The following is an 18,374-nucleotide window of genomic DNA, read 5'->3' on the forward strand; positions in this document are numbered from 1 at the left end:
ATATTTAGTACAAACCTAATCTCTCTCTTTCTCTCTCTCCCTCCATCCTTTCTCTTCTTTCTCTGACTTTCCAAACACCTTCTTCACCCAGCTACCTTTAACACTGAGCCCTTAGACATTAAACATTCCTGGGATAAGGCTAAGGAAATGGACCTTTCCACTTCAGTGGACAGGAGCTGTAAAAGAAAGGCGTTTCTGTAACAGGTCTGAGAAGTGAGTGAGTCAAGTAATATAACAAAGAAAAGATGCCCCTGGTCATCAGCCTGTGGAGATATTAGCAGCTCATTATCTCTCTGGAGAATGGTGGAGCAGGGCTACACCAATATTTGAACCAAAAGGGGTCATTTCACACTGTCTTCAACTGAAAAGATCCCCCTCAAAATAAAGCACACGTTTTTAACTGCTCAGAGATAAAAAAGAGAAGAAACAGAGAAAGGAAATACATCAGTAGTCAGAAACAAGAAGAGTCAAAGCAATACTGTATATATATATACAAAAGTGTTTAATTACTTGCACTCCCTTTTCTTGACTATTATGCATTAATAATATGTTATTAATCTTCTTATTTTCTTTTTGGAGACAGGGCTCACTCTGTTGCCCAGATGGAAGTGCAGTGGCACAACCATAACTCACTGTAGTCTCAATCTCCTGGGCTCGACAATCCTCCCACCTCTGATTTCTCAGTAGCTGAGACTATAAACATGTGTCACCATCCCAAGCTAATTTTTTTCCAAATTATTTTTTTGTAGTGATCGGATATCACTATGTTGTCTAGGCTGCTCATGAAACCCTACCCTCAATCCAATGTTCTTAATGTTCATAGTATGAAAGCCTTGTAGAATGTGCACAAAATAAATTGTAATGACTTTACAAGAATACATGTTTGAGTTTAAGTTTGTTTGTTTGTTTGTATGGAGTCTCGCTCTGTTGCCCAGGCTGGAGTACAGTGGCGTGATCTTGACTCATTGCAACCTCCACCAGCCAGGTTCAAGAGATTCTTCTGCCTCAGCCTCCTGAGTAGCTGGGATTCCAGGCACCTGCCACCATGCCTGGCTAATTTTTGTATTTTTAGTAGAGACTGGGTTTTCCTATGTTGGTGAGGTTGCTCTCAAATGCCTGACCTCAGGTGATCCGCCCACCTAGGCCTCCCAAAGTGCTGGGATTACAGGCAGGAGCCACCGCACCAGGCCTAAGTTTGAATGATACTTATGGTTAATTGGAAGACAAAAACTTAAGAAATATCTAAAGTTATGTGACAAATTTGCATATATCTATTAAATTTTTACAGATTGGACTATATATCATGAACCCTGATTTATATATAAAAATTCATCATGACAACTTTATAAAATGCATCTCTATTAAACAGTTAACATTCTGAATTCTGCTTTATGCAGTGTATTTGGGTCATACATAGAGGCCATGAGAACATTGAGCTTGGCTTAAATACACTGGTTTCTCTAATCTACGTTACCATCAGTTTAAAGTAAAATTTGGAAGAAAAATATATTGAAGTATAATATAAGCAGGCACTCAAACAATGTGCACACTTCCATCTTAAAACAAAGTTAATATGTAGAATGGCGCAGGCTTCAGACATTTTCGTATTATCTGGTAACACTTTTCTTTAACTATAGCATTTAAAATGTATAGGCAGGTTAATATAAGAAATATCATTCCAAAAGGGTACATTTTCTCTGTAAAATTTTTTAATGAATCAATTTCAAAAATTTTAAATAAATTATCCCTTTCACTACATAAACTCAGGCATGTATGAACATTTGTTTAGTGGAAGTAATCAAATAATTTTGATTTGAAGTCTTTTAAGGCTCAGGAATGTCAAGACAGACATCAAATATTTAACATATTAATGATGCAAAAGCAATTTCAGAGGCTTTTGAAATAGACTTTTGGCCTTATGCTGAATCATCCCATAGTGAGGTGCTCTTTGAGTTATTACATTTGCCTTTCATGTTTGTGTTTTTCTCCTGCTATTTGCTGGTATTTCTTGACACCACATGCGTTCCTCCCTAGAGGATTCTTTTCAGTGTTGTGTGGTGCCTGCCCTGGTTCGAGCAGCTGCATAGCCAAACTCAACATGAAAGAAGAGAGTAAGTAAAGGCCAAATCTAACAGAAGACGTTTTAGAGCTGGGAGCATCTTATAGTGACACACAAAAAAGACATGCTCCAAAAAAAAAAAAGAAAGACACATTTCAAAGGTGCAGAGGAACCAACTGAAAGAGCTCCAAATGGCCAAAACTGGGTCAATTCCAGCAATAAAATAAAGAAATATTGGATTATAACCCAAAATATAATATATATCCATAAATACACATTGATATAAATAAGTAACAAAATAAATGAATAAAATGGAAGAAAAGAGACGAATCTTCCATACAGAAAAAAATCCAAATAATTTAGGTTAATGCTGTATTCTCAAGGAAGTAGAGCAAAACCCTGATTCCTCAGGTGTGGGCTGTGCATAATAACTTCCTTCCAAAGAATACAGTATGGCAAGCCAAGAGAAGAGAATAACTGCACATTACAGAAACATGGATAAGGCCAACATCCACAGGGATGGATCATGTTAATATTATGTACCCTTGATAAGATGTGATAAGAATGGCATGTTTCCTCTTTAGTCTTTATCACAAGAGTCCAGAACCCCTGTCTAACCTTGAGAAAAACGTTCAGTAAACCCAAACTAAAGGATATTTTACAAACTACCTGACCAGTAATCCAAAAGTATCAAGGTCATCAAAAAACAAAGAATGTCATGAAGTCTTTACCAGGGCCAAGGTCCAGAATGGTATTTCCTACATTTCCTTCTAGGGTTTTTATAGTTGTAGGTCTTACCTTTAAGTCTGTAATCCATCTTTGGGTAATTTTTGTATATGGTGAAAGGAAGAAGTCCAGTTTCAATCTTCTGCAGATGAGTAGCCAGTTATCCCAGCACCATTTATTTAATAGGGAGTCATTTCCTTATTGCTTATTATTGTTGACTTTGCCACAAGTCAGACAGTTGTAGGTGTGCAGCCTTATTTCTGGGGTTCGCTAACCTGTTATATTGATCTATGTGTCTGTTTTTGTACCAGTCCCATGCTGTTTTGGTTACTGTAGCCTTGTAATATACTTTGAGATCAGATAGTGTGAGTCCTCCAGCTTTGTTCTTTTGCTTAGGATTGCTTTGGTTATTCGGGCTCTTTTGTGGTTCCAAATACATTTTTGAAATTCTTTTTTCTAATTCTGTAAAAAATGCTGTTAGTAATTTGACAGAATGCTCCAAAACCAACTGCAACAAAAACAAAAATTAATGATGCGGCCTAATTAAACTAAAGAGCTTCTGCATAGCAAAAGAAACTATCAACTGAGGAAACATATACCCTACAGAATGGGAAAAATAATATTTGCAAACTATGCATCTGACAAAGGTATAAAATACAGAACCTATAAGAAACTTAAATCAACAAGCAAAAAAATAAACAACCCCATTAAAAATTGACAAAGGACAAGAACAGACACTTCTCAAAAGGAGTGTCACATTGTCAACAGCACAGAAAAAAATATTCAATATCACTAATCATTAAGGAAATACATATCAAAACCAAACTGAGATATTATTTCACACCAGTCAGAATGGCCATTACTAAAAAGTCAAAAAGTAACAGATGCTGATGAGATTGTGGAGAAAAGGGAACATTTATACACTGTTGGTGGGAATGTAAATTAGTTCAAACATTGTGGAAAGCTGTCTAGAGATTTCTCAAAGAACTTACAGCAGAACTACCATTCAAACCAGCAACCTCATAGCTGGGAATATAAATTGTTCTACCATAAAGACACATACATGCATATGTTCACCATAGCACTATTCACAACAGCAAAGTCATGTAATCAACCTAGATACCCATAAACACGGAGTAGATAAAGGAAATATTGTACACACACACCATGGCATACTACGCAACCATTAAAAATAATGGCATCATGTCCTTCCTTAGGACAATGTCCTTTGCAGCAACATGGCTGGAGCTGAAGGCCATTATCCTAAGCAAATTAACACAGGAATGGCACACCAAATACCACATGTTCTTATTTATAAGTGGGAACTAAACGTGAAGTACACATGGACACAAAGAAGGGCAGAGTGGACACCAGAGCCTGCCTCAGGGTGGAGGGTGAGAGGGGAGTGAGGATTGAAAAATGACCTATCAGGTACTATGCTGATACCTGGGTGACAAAATTATCCGTACACCAGACCCTCACAACATACAATTAATCCATGTAACAAACCTGCACATGTACCCCTTGAACTAAAATAAAAGTTAGAAAGAAAGTATAAATAAATAAAACATAAATAGACAAAACCAAACAAAGAAAAGAACATCCTAGATGCTATCACAGTCAAGAGGAGCCTGAGGACTAAATGTAATGTGATATCTGGATGGGATCCTGGGAGAGAAAAAGACATTAAGACGAAAACTAAGGAAAGGCCAAAAACAACGGAAACAATTACATGAAGTAATTTGAGTTAAGAATGTGCTATTAATTCTTGTATATTGGTTGTAACAATTGTAACATACTGTAATATAATTTATAGTTATTATTAACAGTATGCGAAACTGAGCTTGGGTGTACAGGAACCCTCTATATTGTCTCTGCAGTCTTTTCTAAGCCTAAAACTATTCTAAGATTATAGTTTATTACAAAAAACGACAGCCTCTTTCATAGTATTTGTGTGTTTATTCTCCTTGTTATTTGTTATATAATCTGTTGTTTTAAATCATTGGTTTCCCAACTCTAATCTGCTGGAGAATCGCTAATATCTTTTTAAAAATTGTATTAATAGTTAGGAACTTTGGACTATGTTGGATTTCCTTATAAAACTATATCTACCCGGATCTCATACTGAGAGATTCTAATTTATTTGCTCTTGTGTGTGCTTGGACAACAGGATTTTTAAACACACCCTAGAGATTTCAGTGTACAGCCAAAGCTGGGAAAATCTTCTTTTAATAATCCACATTGCAGATGTTGTTAGCATGTTCCCCACCTCCTCAAAGTGCAAAGAGTTGATCAATTGTATCAGTGTCTCTAGAGATGCTTGTTAAACACGCAACTTCCTGGTTTACATCCAGAAGTCAGAATTATTGTCCTTTACTGGCCAGCAGGGTGCCTAACAGAGAGGAAAATACATTTTAAAATGAGAAGATAATGAAGGAGGAGGAGAAGGAGGCAAAGAAAAGTAACTGAGAATTAAATGTTACTGGGTTGATGATTATTTATCTGGCATACATACTTTCAATATTTTTGTCATATTAAATTCTCACAACAATCTTTGTAAGTTGGTTTTGCTATTCCCACTTTACAAATGTGGAAAGAGACTCAGCGATGCTTATCGACTTGCCCTGAATCACTTAGCTAGATATAGTTCAATGCACTTGAGTATAGAGAGTGCATACACACACACACACACACACACACACACACACACACACTGTTATCTCAAGGATACCAAAATACAGAGATGCTTTAGTCCTATATATATATTTGCATATAACTTACACACATCTCATATCTTTTAAATCCTCTCTAGATTACTTATAATATCTAACATAATATAAATGCTATGCAAATAGTTGTTATATTTTGATGTCTAGAGAATAATGACAAGAAAATAGCCTGTACATGTTGAGTACAGATGCAACCATCTATCTTTCTTTTTCCAATATTTTTGACCTGGGTTAGGGAACCCATAGATCTAAAAGGCTGAGTGTATCTTCTCTCTAAAATAATGTTCTGCTTAATATAACCATAAAGAATGTGGGTATTCACTGTGTATTTCCCAGCTGTTCATGTTTCTTCTGTTTTGCCAGGAGTTTCTCCTGGAGCATCTACAAAGAAGTGCCAGAGTCACGGGATTCATACACATCGGAGTGGATCACGACATGTTGGGGCAGCTGTTTCCATAGTGATGAGTACGTGGGTAGATATAAGGAAATGTCGGTATGCAGATCCCAGTATCAAACTCTAATAAATGACTAGGAAATAATATTGCTGAGAAGTCCAAACTCCAAAGTGTGAAATAAAAACATTCAATGATGCCATAGTATACCTGGTCACAATGTGCAAATAAGAAACATCAGGAAAATACACGATACGATTTGGAAATATCATCCGGTGGCACATTGTTTACTTAGGAGGAGAGTTATTGTACTATTTAGTTTATACAGAAAACGTGAAGAGAAATTTGTACTAAGAAGAATTAGGAGGCATTCTTTGACAACGAAGAGCAACACACTATATGTTGAAGGAAGAAGCTGTTTCATCGAGGACCATCTCTTGTGTTGCTGTATTAAAATTACATAAAGGTCTTCACTACAGATGGCAAGAGGGAAATTAGCGGGGCAGGCTGCATAAACAGCCTCAGAGCGTGGCTCCATCACAAGCTCTGTGAAAGGCAACAGGAAAGAAAGCACAATCCTTTGTTGGATCTTGAGGTAAGATTCAAAAGCTCTCTGAATTTGCTAATTGTGTTTTCGTGGAAAGAAAATAATCTCAAAATGAATGAAAAGAAAGCCAGTTGGGAAGAAGGGTAGTTAGGGAGAATGTTAGAATAAGAGAAATGAAAATAAAACTTCATAAAAATAGAAAATTTGAATTGGTGGAAATGTTTTCAGAAGATAATGAATGCTAAAGTGGTTTTATTTGCTTCATTTTTATAATTTTTATTTTTAATTGACAAATAATCATATTTATTTATGAGGTACAATGTAATGCTTTATATGCATTTACAATATAAAATGATTAAATCTAGCTAATTGACTAATCTGTCATCTTACATATTTATTAGTTGCAGACCAGGGGTTTCTGGCTCACTGCTATATGTGTGTGTGTGTGTGTGTATATATATATGTGTATATATATATGTATATATGTATATATGTATTATGTATATATGTATATGTATATATGTATTATGTATATATGTACATATGTATATATGTGTATATGTGTATATATGTATATATGTATATATGTATATATGTGTATATATGTATATATATGTATATATACATATATATATATATATAAATTTTTTTTCTCTTTTTTTGAGACAGAGTCTCGCTCTGTGGCCCAGGCTGAAGTGCAGTGGCGCGATCTTGGCTCACTGCACGCTCCGCCTCATGGGTTCACACCATTCTCCTGCCTCAGCCTCCTGAGTGGCGGGGACTACAGATGCCCACCACCACGCCCGGCTAATTTTTTGTATTTTTAGTAGAGACGGGATTTCACCGTGTTAGCCAGTATGGTCTCGATCTCCTGACCTCGTCATCCACCCACCTTGGCCTCCCAAAGTGCTGGGATTACAGGCATGAGCCACCGTGCCTGGCCTGCTATGTGTATATTAATGTGTGATCTTGATCTTGAATTGAGACTCTGAAAGGGTACAACAAATATTGACAGCCATCTGCCATCTACAGAGCTGTGAACTGTTCACTCATTAACAGTTTATAAACAACAAGATAACATCCTCCAACTTATCTTCCTGCTGTAGCAGAGGTAGGCAGTGAGGATAACTGTTCAGGTCCCCTCTTTGGAGGTCTGGTGTCATGGGCATGAGCCCTCCTGCAGGGCACTCCAGGACAGCTCTCCCTGTGCCCACGGACAGACTAGCTCAGGGGCTGCCATCTAAGCTTCAGATGGTGCAGAGCTCTGAGTGTGTGTGAGTGTGAGTATGTGTGAGTATGTATGAGTGTGTGTATGAGTTTCTGAGTGTGTGTATGTGTGAAAGAGAGAAAGAAAGCAGCAGCGAGTGAGAAAGAGAGTGAGTGACTCTCTAGTCATCAGCTTTGATGGTGAAATTTATGTGTCAAGTTGACTGGATTGAAAGATGCCCAGAAAACTGGTAAACTTTATTTCTGGGTTGTGAACGTGTCTCTGGAAGAGATGAGCACTGGAATCAGTGGACTGAGTAAGGAAGATCCACTCTCACCTGTCATTCATAAGAGCAGGCATCATCCAGTCCCTGGAGGAATCCAATAGATCAAAAAGGTGGAGAAAAGGCAAATTTACTCTCTCTTCTTTACCTGGGACACCCATCTTTTTCCCTCAGATATTGGCACTTCCGGGTCCTGGGCCTTCGGGTTTGGATTTGAACTACACCACTCACTTTCCTGAGCCCCCAGCTTGCAGGTTGCATATTATTGGGCTTCTCAGCCTCCATAATCATGTGAGTCTATTCTTCAAAGTAACTCTTTTCCTTTCTATCTATCTATCTATCTATTTACCTACCTATCAATCTATTTATCTATCTACTTACCGAACTACATATCAATCTAATGATCTATCAATCTGTTAATCTATCTCTATCACCTATCTACTTCCTATCAATCTATTAATCTATCTACTTATCTACCTACATATCAATCTATTGATCTATCAATGTATTAATCTATCTCTGTCTATCTATCGATCTATCTACCTACCTATCTACGTCCTATTGGTTCTGTTTTTCTGGAGAACTCTGACTGAGACATCATCAATGTCTAGCTGATTTTGTCTAATTAACAGCTTCCATCCAGTTTTGGCTCCACTCTATCTACAATTTATGGCCTAAATTTCCCTAGGCCCCAACATAAAAGAACGTTATTGATAATTTGTTTAATATATTCAACAATTTGTTGAAATAATAAAAGTAATAACAACACTCACTGATATACTGATTTGAACTGTTAACCTTACCAGACATGTGCCATGGCTTGTCTATCCTCCTAGATGTTGTGTAAAAGCATTTGAGAAAATAATGTATAAAAATCACACAGGAAATGTCATCAGCTATTTATTACTAAACTTTGTTCAGGTTAGATGTTTATCGTAGTTCACAATGCTGATTTGAACAAAAAGGCATCCAAGCCAATAGAATGACATTTAATTTGTTAAAGTAAGATGCTTTATTCTTAAGTATTTATATTTAATATGCCCCATGGAATTTTGAACTTCAATTTGGTGATGGTAGAACATAAATCATTTTAGATGTCAACATTTTCTGGAAGAAGTGTGCCAAGCATGATTGCCCATGTCACTTGGTGTTAGGTGATATTTTGGTTCCAGCAGGTGGTGCCATCAGAGCATGAAGGAAACTCCATTCTAAAAGGACCTTAGGCAGTGGGGACTCTTAGAGTCATCAGAGGCAATAGAAAATATCCCAGAGCTTCTGTGGGTCTGAAGGTTCATGTTTTAAATGTTCCTGTTGTAGATTTTAAGAAAGTATGTAATTTAAAATTTTCTAACTTGTATTTTAAGTTAGGCATACATGTGCTGATTTGTTATATAGGTAAACTTGTGTCAAAGGGGTTTGCTGTACAGATTATTCCATCATCCAGGTTTTAAGCCTAGTACCCATTAGTCATTTTTCCTGATTCTCTCTCTTCTCCCACTTTCCACCCTCCAAAATACCCCAGTGTGTGTTGTTCCCCTCTATGTGTCCATGTGTTCTCATTATTTAGCTCCCACTTATAAGTGAGAACATGCAGTTTTTGCTTTTCTGTTCCTGCATTAGTTCTCTAAGTATAATGGCCCCCCAGCTCCACCTATGTTGCTGCAAAGGACATGATCTCATTCTTTTTTATGACTGCATAGTACTCCATGGTATATGTACCACATTTTTTTTTAATCCGGTCTATCATTGATGGGCATGTAGGTTGATTCCATGTCTTTGCTATTGTGAATAGTGCTGCAATGAACAGACACATATATGTGTCATGATGAAATAATGGTTTCTATTCTTTTGGGCATATGCCCAATAATGAAATTGTTGGGTGGAACACAGACTTAGGGTCTTGACACCCTTAAAGAGTGGGAGTCAAGTCAAAGAACTATATTTTATGGTTGGTTGGCATAGAAGTTCTCAATGTTGTAAAGTGTGGAAAAACAGACATTTAAAACAATGTTTTCCTTGTATATAGCCCAAGACAGGCTAAAAGCTTTCCTCATTTTGTATTCTGAACTGGAATGGAGGGATTGACTCTGGGAAGTCCTGTTACTTTTAATGGATTGAATGTTTGTGTCCCCCCAAAAATTCATATGTTGAAGCCCCAAACCTCAAGATGATGCCATTTGGAGGTAGAAAGCCTTTGGAAGGTGATTAAATTTAGATGAGGTGAGGGGCATGAGGCTTTTATAATATGAGTAATGCCCTTATAAGCAGAGGAAGGGACACAGAGCTTCGTCTCTCCTCTATGTGAGGACACACCAAGAAGGTGGCCATCTGCAGGACAAGAAGTGGGCCCTCACCAGGATCAAATCTGCTAGCACCTTGACCTTGGAATTCCCAGCCTCCCAGACCTTGAGAAACAAATGCCTGCTGATTAAGCCACCCAGTATATGATATTTTCTTACAGCGTCTGCAGACAACTATGGCACTGTTACATCAACTCAACACATCCTAAACTTAATTCACAAGTTTGCAGCCATCTTAGCTCCCAGATCAACCTTCTGTTCACCAGCAATTTCCTACCCAAATGAACTTATTCTCAGGTACCTACTCACATCCTTTCTTGCCTTTCTTTTCTCTTCTTCTTCCTGTTCTCCTGTAATTCATTGCTCAATGTTTGCCTTTCTTCCTCTCCCTTCCCTCCAATATCTCTTCTTACTTTCCTTTTCTATATCAATTATATCATTATGCACTTTGCCCTTCATTATATCCTGGAGGATAAAAAAAAAATTTTACTCCAGTTTGGTTTGAGATTCTCAAAACACACCTTTGGTGGGTAAGAAATACATAGTCCCTATTGTCCATATTAGGGACTGAACAACAGGAAAATGTTGGCTATTGATATGGTTTGGCTGTGTCATTACCTAAATCTCACCTGGAATTGCAATAATCTCCATGTGTCAAGGGTGGGACTAGGTGAAGGTCACTGGATCATGGGGGCAGGTTCCCCTATGCTGTTCTCATGATAATGAGGGAGTCCCATGAGATCTTATGGTTTTTAAGCATCTGGTGTTTCCCCTGCTGGCACTCATTCTCTCTCCTGCAGTCCTGTGAAGAGGTGCCTTCACCATGATTGTAAGTTTCCTGAGGCCTCCCCAGCCATAAGAAACTGTGAGTCAATTAAACCTCTTTTCTTTATAAATTACCCAGTCTCAGGTATTTCTTCACAGGAGCGTGAGAATGGACTAATACAGTAAATTCGTACCACAGACAGTGAGGTGCTGCTATAAAGACACCTCAAAACATGGTAGCAACTTTGGAACTGGATAACAGGCAGAGGTTGGAAGAACTTGGAGGGCTCAGAAGACAGAAAGATGTGGAAAAGTTTGGAACTTCCTACAGACTCATTGAATGGCTTTGACCAAATATCTGATAGTGATATCAACAATGAAGTTCAGGCTAAGGTGGTCTCAGATGGAGATAAGAACTTATTGGGAACTGGAGTAAGGTCACTGTTGCTATGCAAAGAAACTGGCAGCATTTTGCCCCTGTCCTAGAGATCTGTGGAATTTTGAACTTGAGACGGATGACTTAGGGGACCTGGCAGAAAAATTTTCTAAGCGGCAAAGCATTCAAGAGGAAGCAGAACATAAATTTTTGAAAAATCTGCAACAGCCTGACAATTCAATAGAAAGGAGAAACCCATTTTCTGGGGAGAAGTTCAAGCCTGATGCAAAAATTTGTGTAAGTAACAGAGAGTTAAATGTTAACCATCAAGGCATGTCTCCAGGACATGTCAGAGGTCTTCATGGAAGCCTCTCTGATATGGTTTGGCTGTGACCCCACCCAAATCTCATCATGAATTGTAGCTCCCATAATTCCCATGTGTTGTGGGAGGGACCCAGTGGGAGATAATTAAATCATGGTGGTGGTTTCCCCCATACTGTTCTCATGGTAGTGAATAAGTCTCATGAGTTCTGATGGTTTTATAAGGGGAAACCCCCTTCACTTGGCTCTCACTCTGTCTTTGCCTCCCACCACCCATGTAAGTAAGACATGACTTGCTCCTCCTTGCCTTCTGCCACGTTTGTGAGGCCTCCCCAGCCAGGTGGAACTGTGAGACCATTAAACCTCTTTTTCTGTATAAATTATCCAGTCTCAGGTTTGTCGTTATCAGCAGTGTGAGAACAGACTAATACAGTAAGTTGGTACCAGGAGTGGGATGCTGCTCTAAAGATACATGAAAAAGTGAAAGTGACTTTGGAACTGGGTAACAGGCAGAGATTGGAATCGTTTTGAGGGCTCAGAAGAAGACAGGAAAATGTGGAGAAGTTTGAAACTTCCTAGAGACTTGTCAAATGGCTTTGACCAAAATGCTGATGATATGGACAATGAAATCCAGGCTGAGGTGGTCTCAGATGGATATGAAGAACTTGTTGGGAACTGGAGTAAGGTGACCCTTGCTATGTTTAAACAAGAGATTGGCAGAATTTTGCCCCTGCCCTAGAGATATGTGGAACTTTGAGCTTGAGAGAGATGATTTAGGGTATCTGGCAGAAGAAATGTCTAAGCTGCGAAGCATTCAAGAGTGCTGCTTGGGTGCTGCTAAAGGCATTCACTTTTCAAAGTGAAACAATAAGAGTTCACAAAATTTGCAACCTGATGATGCGATAGAATAGAAAAACGCATTTTCTGAGGAGAAATTCAAGCGTGTTGCAGAAATTTGCATAAGTAACCAGGAGTCAAATGTTAATTGCCAAGACAATGGGGAAAATGCCTCTAGGGCATGTCAGAGAACTTTGTGACAGCCCCTCCCATCACAGGCCCAGAGGTTTAGGAGAAAACAATGGTTTCCTGGCCAGGCCTAGGGCCCCCTTGCTGTGTGCATCCTAGGGACTTGGTGCCCTGCATCCCAGCTGCTCTAGACATGCTAAAAGGAGCCATGGTACAGTTTGGGCCATAGTTTCAGAAGGTGCAAGCCCCAAACCTTGACAGTTTCCACGTGGTTTTGAGCCTGTGGGTGCACATAAGTCAGGAATTGTGCTTTGGGAACCTCCGCCTCAATTTCAGAAGATGTATGGAATTGCCTAGATATCCAGGCAGAAGTTTGCTGCAGGGGTGGGGAACTCATGGAGTACCTCTGCTAGAGAAGTATGAAAGGAAAATGTGGGGTTGGAGACCCCACAGAGAATTCCTACTGGGGCACTGCCTAGTGGAGCTTGAGAAGAGGGCCACCATCCTCCAGACCCCAGAATGGTAGATTCACCATCAGCTTGCATTGTGCACCTGGAAAAGCTGCAGGCACTCAACACAAGCCCATGAAAGAAGCTGGGAGAAAGGCTGTACCCTGCAAAGCCACAGAGATGGAGCTGTCCAAGATCATGGGAGCCTACTTCTTGCATCAGCATGACCTGGATGTGAGACATGGATTCAAAGGAGATCATTTTGGAGCTTTAAGATTTTACTGCCCCACTGGATTTGGGACTTGCATGGGACTCCTGTCTCTTCATTTTGGCCAATTTCTCCCACTTGGATGGGTGTATTTACCCAATGCATATACCCCCATTGTTTCCAGGAAGTAACTAACTTACTTCTGATTTTACAGGCTCATAAACAGAAGGCTCTTGTCTTGTCTCAGATGAGACTTTGGACAATGGGCTTTTTGAGTTAATGCTGGAATGAGTTAAGAATTTGGGGGACTGTTGGCAAGACATGACTGGTTTTAAAATGTGAGGTATATGAGATTTGGGAGGGGCCAGGGGTAAAATGATATGGTTTGACTGTGTCCCCCCATCAAATCTCACCTTGAACTTTAGCTCCCATAATTCCCACGTTATGGGAGGGACCTGGTGGGAGATAATTAAATCATGGGAGTGGTTCCCCCATACTATTCTCACGGTAGTGAATAAGTCTCATGAGATCTGATGGTTTTATAAGGGGAAACCCCTTTCACTTGGCTGTCTTTGCCTGCTACTATCCACATAAGACATGACTTGCTCCCCCTTTCCTTCCCACCATCATTGTGAAGCCTCTCCAGCCATGTAGAACTATGAGCCCATTAAACCTCTTTCTCTGTATAAATTACCCAGTCTTAGGTAAGTCATTATCAGGAGCATATGAACAGACTAATACACCCTCCCATCACAGGCAAAGAGGCATAGGAGGTAAAAATGTTTCATGGGCTGGGCCCAGGGCCTTACTGCTTTGTGCAGTCTCAGCACTTGGTGCCCTGCATCCAAGCTGTGGCTAAAAGGCTAAAATGTACAGCTCAGGTCATTGCTTCAAAAGGTGCAAGCCCCAAGCCTTGGTGGCTTACACATGGTGTTGGGCCTGTGGGTACACAGAAGTAAAGAATTGAGGTTGGAACCTCCACCTAGATTTCAGAGGATGGATGGAAATGCCTGGATGTTTGCTACAGGGGTGGGACCCTCATGGAGAACCTCTGCCAGGGCAGTGCGGAAGGGAGATGTGGGGTCAGAACCTCCACACAGGGCCCCCACTAGGGCACTTCCTAGTGGAGCTGTGAGAAGACAGCCATTATCCTCCAGATCCCAGAATCATAGATCCACTGATAGCTTGCACTGTGCACCTGGAAAAGCTGCAGACAGTTCAATGCCAGCCTGCAAATGCAGCCTGGAGTGTGGCTGTAATCTGCAAAGCCATAAGGGTGGGGTTACTCAAGGTCTTGGGAGCCCACCTCTTGCATCAATGTGAGCTGGATGTGAGACACGAAGTCAAATGAGATTATTTTGGAACTTTAAGGTTTAATGACTGCTCTTTTGGATTTTGGACTTGCATGGGGCTTGTAGTCCCTTTGTTTTGACCAATTTGTCCCATTTTGAATGGGTAAATACACCCATTCAATGCCTGTATCCCCATTGTATCTAGGACATAATTAATTTGCTTTTGATTTAACAGGCTCATAGGCGAAAAGGACTTGCCTTGTCTCAGATGAGACTTTGGGCTTGGACTTTTGAGTTAATGCTGGAATGAGTTATGCCTTTAGGGTACTGTTAGGAAGGCATGATTGGTGTTGGAAAGGCATAACTGTGTTTTGAAATGTGAGGACATGAGATTTGGAAGGGCCCAGGGGTGGTTTACCTCATGCTATTCTCATGATAATGAGTGAGTCTCACAAGATCTGAGGGATTTATAAATGTCTGGTATTTCCCCTGCTGGCACTCATTCTCTCTCCTAATGCCCTGTGAAGAGGTGCCTTCACCATGATTGTAAGTTTCCTGAGGCCCCCCAGCCTTGCAGAACTGTGAATCGATTAAATCTCTTTTCTTTATAAATTACCCAGTCTCAGGTATTTCTTCATAGTGGCATGAGAGTGGACTAACATAGTCATAGAGTCAGATAGACCTTGGTTTGGGCCTGGCTCCACCACTTTCATGTGTGTGACCTGGGTCAAGCTTCTTCATTCCTATAGTCTCAGCTTCACCATCTGTGCAAAGAATGAAAATATCTCTTCTCTCTTAGCACAGCTGAGATAAATGAGGAAATACATCTAATGCATCATGTCTGGCACATGCAAAGGTTAAATTAATGCAAAATGTCATTAGCAATTGATTAAAATATATTAAATTACAAAAACTAAAATAAATATATGCTCTTTACCTCTGTTGTTGTTTTGCTTTGTTTTGTTTTATTTTATTTTATTTTATTTTTGGCAGAGTCTCACACTGTTGCCCAGGCTGGAGTGCAGTGGTGCCATCTTGGCTAACTGCAACCTCTGCCTCCCGGGTTCAAGCGATCCTCCTGCCTCAGCCTCCCATGTAGCTGGGATTACAGGTGCCCTCCACCACACCTGGCTGATTTTTTTTTTTTTTTTTTTTGTATTTTTAGTAGAGACGGGGTTTTACTATGTTGGCCAGGCTGGTCTTGAACTCCTGACCTCAGGTGATCCGCCCGCCTTGGCCTCCCAAAGTGCTGGGATTACAGGCATAAGCCACTGCGCCTGGCCCTGTTTTGTTTTATTGAGACAGGGTCTCACTCAGTCACCCAGGCTTGAGTGCAGTGGCGCAATCTCAGCTCACTGCAACCTCCGCCTCCCAGGTTCAAGCAATTCGGGTGTCTCAGCCTCCCAAGTAGTTGTATTACAAGCATGCACCACCACGCCTGGCTAATTTTTATATTTTTAGTAGAGAAGGGGTTTTATCATGTTGGCCAGGCTGGTCTAGAACTCCCAGCCCCAGGTAATACACCCGCCTCGGCCTCCCAATGTGCTTACAAGCATGAGCCTCCATGCCTGTGCCTGCTCTTCATCTTATATAAAATTCAGGTTAATTATACATCTATTATTTGGTCTTATTACCTTAAATTAAGAAACCTCTGCTTTTTTTTTTAACTTTAAATTCTGGGATACATGTGCAGATTGTGCGGTTTGTTACATAGGTATACGTGTACCATGGTGGTTTGCTCAACCCATCATCTAGGTTTTAAGTCCCGCAGGCATTAGGTATTTCTCCTATGCTCTCCCTTCCCTTGCGTCCCATCCCATGACAGGCCCCAGTGTGTGATCTTCCCCTCCCTGTGTCCATGTGTTCTCATTGTTCAACTCCCACTTATGAATAAGAACATGTGGTGTTTGATTTTCTGTTCCTGTGTTAGTTTGCTGAGAATGATGGTTTCTAGCTTCATCCATGTCACTGCAAAGGATATGAACTCATTATTTTTTATGGCTGCATAGTATTCCATGGTATGTATGTGCCACATTTTCTTAATCCAGTCTATCATTGATGGTCATTTGGGTTGGTTCCAAGTCTTTGCTATTGTACACAGTGCTGCAATAAACATACGTGTGCATGTGTCTTTATGGTAGATTGATTTATAAGTCTTTGAGTATATACCCAGTAATGGGATTGCTGGGTCAAATGGTATTTCTGGTTCTAGATCCTTGAGGAATCACCACAGTGTTTTCCACAATGGTTGAACTAATTTACACTCCCACTAACACTAGTTTTAAGGGAATGTCCTATAGCAAAGTTTTCTTTTTGTATTTTTTGTTTGTTTTTCTTTGAGGTTTATCTATTACAGTTCAATTGTGCAGTCTCAGACTTCTACAGGGCCTAGATACCTGATCAGTTACCATGTTTGAAATTTGTACCAGTTTAGCATCAACCCTCAACCCTGTCTAAATAACAAATATGCAACAAGTTTTTCCTAAGTTTAGACATTCTACTCCTCTTGGTAAATATAAATAAGCATTCTTCGACGGGTGTATTTGAAAGGGCAATAAGAGAGTATATTAGTCCGTTCTGACACTGCTAATAAAGACAGACTCAAGACTGGGTAATTGATAAAGGAAAGAGGTTTAGTTTACTCACAGCTCAGCATGGCTGGGGAGGGTTCAGAAAAGTTACAATCATTCGGGAGAGGGAAGCAAACACGCCCATCCTCACATGGTGGCAGGGAGAATAAAACTGAGTGCCCAGCAAAGGGGGAAACCCCTCATAAAACCATCCGGTCTTGTGAGAACTCACTCACTATCATGAGAACAGGATGAGAGAAAACACCCCCATGATTCAATTATCTCCACTTGCTGCCTCCCATGACTTGTGGGTTTATGGGAACTACAATTCAAGATGAGATTTGGGTTGAGGCCACAGCCAAATCATATCAGAGAGCTAAGTATATGAGTGTTTTTGTGTCATTTAGGATATGGGAGACAGAAACCACTCAGTAATTTGAACAAGGAGGGCAATATATGCATATATATATATATATATATATATATATATATATATATATACACACACACACACACACACACGTGTGTGTTTAGATAGATGATAGAAAGATATAAATTATATCTATGTATATCTATTCATAGATGTAGACATATTTATATATATTTATATCTATAGACAGATATAAACTATCTATCTATACAATTATCTATCACATTGATAATTTCTATCTATCTATCTATCTGTCATCTATCTATCTATCCGTCATATCTGATTATGTCTGAACTCAGGTCATTCTTCACTGATAATGCAAAGCTATTATCTCTGTATAGTTACTGTCTATCTGTCATCTAACTATCTCTAGAGATAGTTATAGATAGATATAGATAGTTATATCTATCTGTCATCTAACTATCTCTAGAGATAGTTATAGATAGATATAGATAGTTATATCTATCTGTCATCTAACTATCTCTAGAGATAGTTATAGATAGATATAGATAGTTATATCTATCTGTCATCTAACTATCTCTAGAGATAGTTATAGATAGATATAGATAGTTATATCTATCTGTCATCTAACTATCTATAGAGAGATTATTAAGAGGAGATGAAGCCAGGTTCAGTAACTAGCACCTGTAATCCCTGCTGCCCTGCCCTGGAATGCTGAGGCAGAAGGATGGCTAGAGGCCAGGAGTTCAGCGTTAGCAATATGAGCCTGTATCAAAAACAAAAACTTTATTAG

General features: G+C 39.6%; 1 long non-coding RNA gene across 2 annotated transcripts in view; it reads right to left on the reverse strand.

The window, feature by feature from the left end:
• Nucleotides 1–4,986: 4,986 nt before the first annotated feature.
• Nucleotides 4,987–18,374, reverse strand: part of LOC129059326 (uncharacterized) — a 92,017-nt gene continuing 78,629 nt past the window's right edge. For both annotated transcript variants that reach the window (XR_008525129.2, XR_008525128.2), the window contains one exon: nt 4,987–5,177. This is a non-coding gene — a long non-coding RNA (uncharacterized LOC129059326). The remainder of the gene's footprint in view (nt 5,178–18,374) is intronic.

Source organism: Pongo abelii, chromosome 4 (assembly GCF_028885655.2).
Source record: "Pongo abelii isolate AG06213 chromosome 4, NHGRI_mPonAbe1-v2.0_pri, whole genome shotgun sequence".
NCBI classification, from domain to species: Eukaryota; Metazoa; Chordata; class Mammalia; order Primates; family Hominidae; genus Pongo; species Pongo abelii.